We start from the raw sequence: 10,373 nt of genomic DNA on the forward strand, positions 1-10,373 counted from the left end.
TTGAGGTATGGAGCTTGTCTCATGCAGCATTCCCCTCCCTGCAGGGGCACCTTCAAATGGATAGCATGCTGCTCAGATGCTTGTCCAGCCAAGCAAGGTTGACTGGTCTCCAAGGATGGAGACCCTTCACCTTCCCTGGACAATGTGTCCCCATGCTGCATCCCCCCAGCTGTGATACTTTTGTCCCTGTATCAAGCCAGTGTTTCTCTTTGGAGTGTGTGACTGATGCCACTGCATGCCTGCCACTGTGCACCTCTGGGAAGAGCCTGGCTCCATCTCCTCACCCCTTCTAGCTGCAAGCAGATGTCCCTGAGTTTCCTCCAGGCTTAATGAAGTCCCTTCATCTCACCATGCACTGAAAATGTTTCCATTTCGAAGTGAGTGTGCTTTTATTCCTGGCTAGAGATTTACAGATTTGCCTGTCCTTGTTTCCACATCAGGGTTGGTAGCTTTTCAGGACTGGCATGCAAGACTGTACTCTGCTTTCCTAAATTAGAGACTCTGCGTGCTGGTAGGAAGCCAGCAGGAGATGCTTCCTTTTTGGCAGGTGACAGTGCCAATCAACCTACAAGGAGTACCAGGCATCTGTGTGAATGTGTGGCTCCTGGCAAGTGTAGGTCCTGGGGCTCTTTCATTCCCAAATGCTGTCTTTCCCAAAATGCTGCAGGCCCCAACTCTCTTCTCTGCTTGGAAACCTGCCTGTAGTTAGTGCTGCCTGAGCTGCCTTGGTCACAAGGACTGAAATAGATGTAACCTTGTTTCCAAAGCATGCTGCAGTTACGTAAAGCATAAAAGGACTGTTCATCTCTTTGTGAAAGGCAATGGGAGTTCTTTACAATTTATTCAGCTCCTCGCTCTGCAAGTTAAAACTTCCAATGTTAATAGAGGCTCTAGCCCGACAGCCTTTAAATGAGAAGGAGGACAGATGACCTTTGTGGCATCTGCTCTAGGTTTCTGTAGCACAAGAAACATTACAGTACCATTTTTGGGAGAGAAGACACGAATTTCTGGCAAAGGAGCACAACTGAGTGAAACAAGCTGCTGCCTTGCAACATCCTCTTCTCAGTAGCAGAGATCTGATTTTGCTCTTAGATTTATTAAAATACAGTAAAGTTACAGCTGAATTTCACAAAGAATGGGCCCTTAATTCACAGTAAGATAAATGTGCCCTTTATTCTGCTTCAATATAGATCATCCTTATCTATATATTTGACATCCAGGTTCACTAAGTCCAGGGACCATTGTGCAGCTGAACTATAAAAGAACATTCATTCTGATTTAGTTTTGTAATTAATCTGAGGCTGTTGGATCTAATTCAAGGCCATCTCAGTGTCTTAGTTTTTAGAAGAGTTGTTCCTATTTTATATCAGCATGTGTTAAAGAAAATATTGGCCTCTTTTCCTGGAGCTGGACTTGTGCAATGCTTACATGTAAAAATAATCCCACTGAGACCCCCCTAGCTGCTTTGATTGCACAGAGCCAAATGTTCCTATCTACTATACAGCAAGAAAAGGAGCAGAGGGCTCTGCAAACTAGAAGAAAGAACAAGACAAAAGCACAGATGAGATAGGAAAGAGCTTTGCCCCATATTCCTGGTAAGTTTGCAGAATTTCTTCCATATTTACACTGCAGTTTGAAATCTGTTCAGAGAAGCCAGCCAGCCCTGGAAAAAGAATTACCTTTAACAACCAGCACGTTTTTTAGTCAAAGTTAAAGCTTCTCGCAGCAATGTCAGCGGCACATAATTGTAGCTGCAACTGCCCACTGCAGCCCAGAGCAGTAGCAAAGCAGCTCTGGCAGGCAGGATTTTTAAGAGCTGGGCTACCACTCTGTGGAACAGTGAGCAAGAGCAAAGCAGTGCCACTGCCATGATGGACTGCCACAGCCTGCTGGCTGGAACAGGGCCCTGGAGCCCTTGTGTGAGGCTCCAGGGCTGTGCGGAGGGGAAGCTTAAGTCAGCTGAGCAGCTGCAATACACTCTGCATGCCCTGGCCTTTCCTTTTTTGCTCCTGGGAAGTCTCAGGTTTGCAGCATGCACAGGCTCCATTAACGCTCATGCTATCACAAACCTCTTCTCACTCCAGGAAAGTGCTTTGGGTTTATGTCAGTATGCAGAGCATTTCAGAAAGCTTCTCCTTTCTACAAAAGTAGAAAGGTAGGAGGCATTTCACCAAGATGAGCAGGAACTAGCACAGAAGCAGAGAAATGACTCCTCACAGTTTCATGGGTGCTAAAGTCTGACTAGCTTTTGGCTGACAGCTAGAGAAAAAATGAGAGAGGTGTGCTTTCTTTGCCCCCTTTTGCTCTCAGGAAAGATCTTGAAAGAGCTAACTCCAATAAGACTAGAATATGGAAGAAAAGAGACAAGGGAGGTAGAATAGAGATGACCCCAAACTGACTGTTCACTCTCTCCTCTGTGATTCATTCCAACTCACCCACTTGACTTGCAGACAACTTCTTCCAGCAAGGGGTGTGGGGGGGAAATCTCCTTTAGGGATGTCAGCATGGTGCTAATAATGCCAAGATTGTGGGTTCAATTCCTGGATGGGCTGTCCACTTAAGAGGGGGACTCAATGATCCTTGTGGGTCTCTCCCAGCTACAAATACCCTGTGCTACTGTGATTTTTCTCTGAATAGAGAATGCTCAGTCATCTACAGTTTCCTCCCTCACTGTGAGAGAGATTGCAGTCCAGAATGGAAACAGGAGACCTGTCACGGCAGAGATGGAGAACAGGGGAAGTTATTTCAGGCTACTGAAACAAACAAACAAACAAACAAAAAAAAAACCAACAAAAAAACCAAAAAACTCAAACAAAAAAGAGAGAATCTGCCAGATCAGACAAACACAAGACAAACACGAAAGTCATTACTTCTATGAGAAAAATTACCTGTGCTCTGTCTGCTAGCTCAGTGATGTCTGAACTTTCTCAAAAGCAAAGAAGGAGTGATAGAATGCAAACAAGAAAAGAAGTGAGAACAAAACAGTGAAATTTTGTGTGACAGAAATGGGGGACTTTTGTGCTAACGCAAAGTACTGATAGTCCTTTGCAATTTCCCTGCTTGGCATCAGCCCCTCAGTGTGGTCTGTCCTGTGTCACCAGCTGGCTATGAAGGGTGTCACAGCCAGAAGACCTCCACTGTAGTGGCCTTTGCAGAACTGGCTGGAGCTGAAATGCATGAAAGTGGAACTACTTTTCCTTTTTCATTTAAAAAAATAGCCCTTACCCTTTTCTGAATCTGGGAAGAGACAAAGGTAAAATAAAGTCTGGATCATAAGGATTACAAATTGTCAGCTCTAGTGAATTATTACTATCATGAATGTCATTATTTTTACTTAATGATGCATTTCAAAGAAACTACTAAATGTGCACATTACTTTCTGTTAGAGCACATTACTGCATGGTAGAAGGTAGGATAATCTAACCAGTCTTCCTTAAATTTAGAATTCTTATATTTGGAAAACATTGCAATACTCTGAACTTCTATATGCAAGTTGTAACATTTATTGTACCTTACTATATTTTGCTCCATCTTAATACAGTTCTGCAGCAGTCAGCAAAGAGTCTATTCTGAGTTCCTCCCAGTTACAAGTTTTCCAAAGGAAATTCATTTTCCAGGGTCATTTTAAAAATATATTCCAAGCTGTTAGCGGATACTTTTCTTTGAACTGGTTTCAATCTTTGTTCTACAGCAGCCAACCCACTTGCAAAGAATATTTCCAAGGCTTGTTATTCACATGCAAGATCCCAGCAACAGTACAGAACTCACTCAAGATGTGTGATATGGAATCACTTCCCCAGCAGACTGATCCTGCCCCCAGAAACTTGCCATTAAAGGTAATTACCTACATCCCCCATCTAGAAGTCAGCATGTAGAGGGAACACTAACTTTGAAGGCTCTCCATTTTATTCTCTGAGAATATTTGAGCAATTTCTATTTGCAGCAACACTAAAGTGGCTATAGAAAGATGTATACACAGTTTAAGTAATTGATCAAGAGCTAAGACTACTTTTTTTCATTCTCCAGTCAGTTCTCAGACATCTCTAGGTGATGACAATACAGTTATAACCCATGGGATTTACAATTCGACCACATGCCTCAGATTCAGCTAAAAATGTTTTAGCTGCTGGACCACAATGTCATATTAAGTACATGCCAATTCCCTGAGCCACTGCTAACCCTCAGACAGGCCATTTCTCTTTCTAACCATGATAACTGACTATGGGTAGTGAGTGATTCAAGAGGGGAGCAGCAAGCACCGCATCCTGGCAGTGAGAAAAGCTAAACCTGTTCATTCCATGGCTAAATTTGTCCCTTTCTGCTATCAGCCAAGGGTGACAGATGAAACATTGTGTTAACCTGATGTAATTAAAAGATAGACCTAGCAGGAGACAGTAAAAGCGACAGCTGTCAAAACATAGCTCAGGCACAACATTTAAGCATCTCTTATCAGTGTTTATTCATTCATAGGTTGGACTAATAGAGAAGAGCTTGTGTACAGCTGCAAGTGCATGTCTGTACTGGGGAAGACAAGTCGTCTTTGCAGGTTTCTCATGGAGCTGTGCAACACTGGTGCTGATTGTTAACACACCAGCTCAGTACTTTGTATCTAAGACTAGCTCTAGACAGTGCTTTATATTTAGAGTGTTATGCATCACAGAAGTGGATCCCTATGATTCTTTGCTCAGCAGTCCTGTTTCTCCATCTCAGTGATAACCAATGGACTTCACTCAGCAGAAACTGACCCTTTGGATATCTTTGGCTTAGACCATTTCTGGCTGGATAGAGCTGCCTTTGTAGTTAAATACAAGTACTAAAAATGAGGAGTGTTTGGCTAGATTTTACTCTTTGTAGCAGGGATGGTCAGGAAAACCACTCTCCTGTCTTACAGTAGTAGCTTGAGTGACTACTTGGCTGTCTTCAATTGGCAGCAGCATTCATCCCAGTTCTTCAAGCTCAGTTCCTTAAGGAGAACTGTAGGATTCATTCCAAATTGAAAATGAGTCTCCCACACTTCAGTCTGAGAAACAAATTCTAGTGTCTGAGCCATTTCTCTGGCTCCAGTCACAGGGAATGCTTCCAAGTACCCCACACAGCCCAATACGTGCTCCCCTTGCAGACCACACGTGACTCAGCAACACAGGTTTGCCATTCCTGTTACAGTTCCACTCTGACACAAAGAAGGTAAAGGTTACCCTTAGATGGATGAAGCTAAATGTCATACTAAACTATAGAAATATATTCAAAGAAATTTCTAAAACTTCTACTTCCTGAAATGCTATTAAGGCAAGGTCTGAATTTCTGCATCCATTTTTGGTAGCCCTCTTCAAGGAAGAGATCTAGAGAATAGCAGGTTATGATCAAAGGAATGGGGGAGATTTAATCTGGAAAAGAGAAGACAGAGGGAAAACTGTAAGCTTTATGTACATTAAATGCTACTGTAAAGCAGGGAACTCTTCCCAATGCCTGTTGCAATAGAACAGAATTAATGGCTTTGATTGCACAAGGGAGATGCAAATTTAACATAATGAAAGCTTTCTAGTGGGAAAGTTTAGCACTCAAAGACTGTATGTGGGAAATGTGGACTCGCCATTAGTGCAGGTTTTTAAGAAGAGATTAGACAATTATCTGGTCAGAACAGTTAAGGGAAGTGGATTCAAGAAGCTCTCACAGTATCTATTGATCCTATATTTACAATCCTAGAAAACATTTTCGTGTTGTTTCAGTGGCAACTGTCTGGTTCAGACTCCTGCTGGCAGGGATGACATTCAAGAAAAGTGATGGGTAAAACACCTTAAAATGGACGTTTCCACATTTGCTTGCATACTACTGTGATGACTGAAACTCCCCAAACTTCAGTGTGTGAACCCACCAAAACAGTGGTTTTTTGTTTCAAAATGTGTGAGGCTGTAAGTGGAAGAAGGTATGGATATTAGGCATCGTGAAACCTCAATCCTGGAAGCTTCTGAATGGTTTCTCTTTTGATTTTATGATCACAATAAGGTTTAGATACACACACACAAATATGAAATAGAAAGAATTAATGATATGCCTTTAAAATACAAAAACTTAATTTGAGCACACAGGATGCACATATAATGATCTCAGTTCCACAAGCCTCACTCATGCAGGTAATCCCCTGAAACATGAAGGTACAGAACCCACGAAGAAACAGCACAGATCATCAACACAGGAGTCAGGACTATGAGATTTGCAAGGCCAAGGCACCAGTGCATAACAGTAAGCTACTATTCTTGCATTACATCCTGGTAACTACTGGCTGCTGGAAAAAGGAAGATGCTATCTGGAATGAAAATCAGAGATTAGGCAAAATTTATTTTGCTGCTGCCAATGAAATCAGCAACAGAGGAGGCCAGATTTTAAAAAAAGAACATGTGTCAATATGTGGATATGCAGGTGTTATCTTTTAGCACTGGGTGTTCCCCACTGCTCTATGTAATTTAAAGATCTGCTGCCATCAATAACTTATCCATCCAGTCTTGGGCTATTGTTACATTTTACTGTTCTTATTTTCAAGGACAGGTTCACATTTTGAGATTTATTTTTGTAAGGAAAATCCCTGCCATACTTTTCCTGTAGTGCTTTATTTTCTTCTGAACTTTTGACCTCACTATAAATGGATTTTCAGTTATAGTATTCAATGCATGTATCAAGACAAGGTCTCATCTGAAACTTCCTCATCATTCCTTTCCCACACCTCCTCCCCTAGGCTTCACACTAGATTTCAGGATTTAATTTTTTTTTTACCTGGCAGTACAAAGTGAGTCACTCTTTGGAAACTCTTCTTGCAGTGGAAAAGGAGTTTTAGTGGTAGTCTGACATGCCTTCACAAAGCACAGACCAAAAGCATCCCTGTTTTATGACTCCCATTTGCCCATGCAGCAGATATCACATGCTCAGCAAGGGATCTTCTAGTGTCAAAGTATAATTCCCACTGTGGGCATTAAATGAGATTACCAGGTGGCAAGAAGTTCAAAGCAAATGAGAGACTGTTGCTTATACAATACATGGTTAAGCTGCAAAACATGTCAGCAGAAATAAGTGTCAGAGTGTGTATATGTTCAAAATTGGAAAATTCACAATGAAAATCTATCAAGGATTCCTGAATACAAAGTTACCACCATTGTCTTTAGGGAGTACCTGAACCATAAATCCCTGGATTTTGGGGGAGTATTCTGTGGAGGGATCACTACAGGCTTGCTGTGCTCTTATATTCCTCTCCAGGCTTCCCCAGCTGGCTATCACCAGTAACAGGATAGTGATTAGATAAATCTTCTGTCTTTGGGTGGCTCTTTGCATTTTCTTACACAGAACTCCTTACAGGCGACAGGAGGTGGGTGGACTCTGCCCCATTTGTTCCTGTTTCATGCAAGCAGATTAGCCTCAGCTACAAAGTGGACAATATAATGCAGGCCCCAGCAAATCTCAGGTATGGAGCACAGGACCTGCTCCTTGCTGAGAGTGCAGCCTCTCACATGCTTGCAGCAGAGACACACCTGGCTCAGAGTGCCCCACAGCGCATCCAGCTAGCCTCAAGGGCAATGGCTGTGCTGAGTGACTCTATCTGGCATAGAATCACAGAACCTTAGCTTTGGGGTTGGGTTGGAATGGACCTTAAAGTTTAGCTGGTTCCAACCCTCTGTCCTCACTTTGGGGTTGGAACTATGCAATACTGGGCATGGGGAGACCCTGGAGCATGGCAGTGTGGGAGGTATCTTGGCACGGGACGCTGCTCAGGAAAGGCATACAGCAGTCAAAGGCATGCTCCCAGCTGCAGCCCAGCACGTGTCCCCACCTCTTCAGATCAGCAGTGTGACTGTTCCGAAACCCCTTAGGTCCAGAACCTGTGCCTCAGTTTCTCCTGGAAGTAATGAAGGCACAAATAATTCATGATATCACATCTTGAGCTTGACATACTTTCAAAAACATTCAAAGCCAAATAAAAACCCCCTTGCCATAGCAACTACCCTATTGTTAACCCAAAGCTGAGGCTTTTAAAATCTGTGGTCCTGAGTATTTAGATGTACTGTCATTCCTACTGATACCAGCCACATCCCTTAATTCAAAGTCATGCACAGCCCATACATGGTGGGTAGAAGGAACCAAGAGAAGAAGGTCTCCACTAAGGAAACCACCAAACCATGCACAGCCCATACATGGTGGGTAGAAGGAACCAAGAGAAGAAGGTCTCCACTAAGGAAACCACCAAACCATTCCTTCATGAGCTGCAATGGGCCTGCCTCGCACAGCAAAACTGTAGACAGAGAGACAGCTCTCTCCAGACCTGTTTAAAACACAATACAGAGATTAAACAGCTGCCTACCCTACTGCCTATCCTTTTTTTTCCTTTTTTTGGCTCTCCTGCCTCCTCTTCTCTCTTATACAATGAACACCATGGAACAAAAAGTGCAGCCAAAGCAAACATCACTTAGACCAAGAGATTGATGTCAGAGAGTTGAAAGTGAAGCTCCCAAATTCAGAAGAAAACACCTACTAGAGCTCTCTTCAAGAGCACTATTGGGATGATGACTTTTGCCTCAGCCTACAACAAAGGAACAACCACACACCATCAGTTACAAGCCCAGTCTTGAGATTAGGAACCTGGTCCCTGTCAGGAGGTCTATGCTGCATCACTTCCTCAGGAGATCAGCAGTGAGAGCAGCACCTACCCCACAAGCATCTGATGGCTCTTGTAAGAGAATACATGAGCCCCAAATTACTAACTTGAGAGATGGAAATCAGGGGAAACAGTTCATGCAAGCCTCTGTGATCTAAGTTGCCTTTGTTGCATTAAGAGAATTCATTAGCCATATCATTCTGGGGATGCTGTGCCAGGTTGTGTTCAGCCTCAGAGCTCTGAGGCCTCATCAAAATATGCTATTTGGAAAAGCCAATTTCAAACCATTTCCTAAAGAACAAACCCTTATTTGTGCATATTTACCCAAACAGACTTAAAATGAATTCCCAAGTCTTTGCAGACTTCACACAATTCATCAATTTCTCATGATCAGTCTGGGGAGGTGCAGAGGAGGCTCATGGTACTTTCATGTTTTCTCATTAAAAAACACCCATTGGTACATTAATAAGACAAGAGCATCACAGCAGGACATGTAGCTATGTGACATTTCAAGCCTTTTGAAGAAAATGCACAGAAAGGAAATGAACCCCAGCAGTTACAGCCAGCAAGACAACAAGTAAATGAGCTTTTCATGTGGAGAACAAAGAGAGAGGGTGTCAGGAATGGATGAAGTGAAGATATGACAGAAGAGGGGAGATCATTCTGCCTGAGAGCCTCATTAGTATCAACAGACTGGAAAGAATGAAAGATTTCAGAGGTCAAGCTGTCCTGATGTGTCCATCTCACTTAGGCTAGAATAAAAGCCACCAAAAAAACACTGTTTCATTCTTTCCTGTGTATCACACCCACTACTGAGCCCCATTCCGAAAGAGCTAAACAAACTGTTTACATTTTTTGAGTGTATGAGTGTATGTATTACACTGTGTTTATTTTTAAAGGTTTAGTTTCAGAGTAGCCCTGCAGGGTAGGACAAAGATGGAGTAAACCCTGCCTCTAGTACTCTAGCAACAAGTATTCCTTGAATTTGTTACATATCTCAATTTTTTTTGCAGAGATGCCTCTTTATTTGGATGCACCATCTACATGTGATTATCCTTCCCTTCTTTCAAACAAACTTTGTCTGAAACCACACAAGCTATGCCTACACAGCTACCAGCACTTAATACCCCCTTTGATGCCACTGCTATATTGACCAGCACTTCTCCACTGGGAGCAGCTATTAAGCTCTACCAGACTGCGAGAGTGAAAAGCATCTGCAAATATTGGCTACAAGTCTAAATCCTGACTCACCTGCTCTAGAGCATGAGCAGCTGCTGGCAGTAAAAGCAAATAAATGCATGCTTTCCAGAAATATTTCCTAATAGTGAAAAATTGTTTTTAAAACATAGATTCAGCTCTTCAAGACTGCCTTTCTATAAGCCCCCAAGTTTGAGAAATACAAGTTTAGTGTGTACCTGGATGAGTGCATTCCCCACCTTGCTGAACCTCCTTCACCTTATTTGAAGGGTTTCTCCCTCTGGCAAAAGGAGAGCAGAAGCCTTTTATGTACTCACTTCAATAGTTTCCACTTACTCCTGTGTGCTTGGCAGCCATTCTTCCAAGTAGCCTCCATAGTTTGTTAACATACTGGATGTATTAATGCCATTTTGCCGTTTGTTGAACTTTCCCTTAAATTCTTCTCTTCGACCAACAAATTCAACTTTTACAGTCAAAAGCAGAGAAACATCTTGATGTCATATATTTTCCACCACCTGTCCCCAGGCCTTTTAGATAT

At 42.6% G+C, this 10,373-nt stretch overlaps 1 long non-coding RNA gene across 1 annotated transcript; it reads left to right on the plus strand.

The window, feature by feature from the left end:
• Nucleotides 1-1,505: 1,505 nt before the first annotated feature.
• Nucleotides 1,506-9,925, plus strand: LOC139589963 (uncharacterized). Its single transcript, XR_011679174.1, has 3 exons — nucleotides 1,506-1,595; nucleotides 3,692-3,836; nucleotides 9,652-9,925. It is a non-coding gene; the product is annotated as an uncharacterized lncRNA (long non-coding RNA).
• Nucleotides 9,926-10,373: the final 448 nt, after the last annotated feature.

This window comes from Agelaius tricolor, unplaced genomic scaffold, assembly GCF_023055355.1.
Source record: "Agelaius tricolor isolate 1412-34295 unplaced genomic scaffold, bAgeTri1.0.p SCAF_1, whole genome shotgun sequence".
NCBI lineage: Eukaryota > Metazoa > Chordata > Aves > Passeriformes > Icteridae > Agelaius > Agelaius tricolor.